Source organism: Penaeus monodon, chromosome 22 (genome assembly GCF_015228065.2).
Source record: "Penaeus monodon isolate SGIC_2016 chromosome 22, NSTDA_Pmon_1, whole genome shotgun sequence".
NCBI classification, from domain to species: Eukaryota; Metazoa; Arthropoda; class Malacostraca; order Decapoda; family Penaeidae; genus Penaeus; species Penaeus monodon.
Genome location: NC_051407.1, coordinates 1068166 through 1068560, shown reverse-complemented (window position 1 = coordinate 1068560; position 395 = coordinate 1068166). Strand labels below are relative to the sequence as shown.

At 47.1% G+C, this 395-nt stretch overlaps 1 protein-coding gene across 1 annotated transcript in view; it reads left to right on the top strand.

The window, feature by feature from the left end:
- The window catches only part of LOC119587629 (axonemal 84 kDa protein-like), a gene marked incomplete in the record, with an annotated part of 24003 nt that overhangs the window by 5882 nt on the left and 17726 nt on the right, over nucleotides 1–395 (top strand).

The following is a 395-nucleotide window of genomic DNA, read 5'->3' as shown; positions in this document are numbered from 1 at the left end:
CTAGAATCGTGTACAAAAGATAGAAAGTATAACATTTATTTACACTACGCATTTTTAAACTCCGCGATATTCATATGAAGGCGAGAGATACTGCTTATAACGTCATACTTAAACGAGAGCAGAATATAATTATCCGATTATGATCTACATACATGAATCGAGATCTTCTGGCCGTAACATGAACTACTGTGTTATTACATCATGGAACAGCGTCAACGTAAACGCACATGGGCCGTAAAAGGCGGCTAATTACGGGGGCGGTCGGGGTTGGTCCTTTACCAGAGGGGGGGAGAAGGGAGAAGGGGGGATGGGGGAAGGGAAGGGGAAGGAGGAGGGGGGGAGAGGGATGGAGGGGAGAGTGTTGGGAGGAAGGGAGGAAAAGGGGAAGGAAGGAA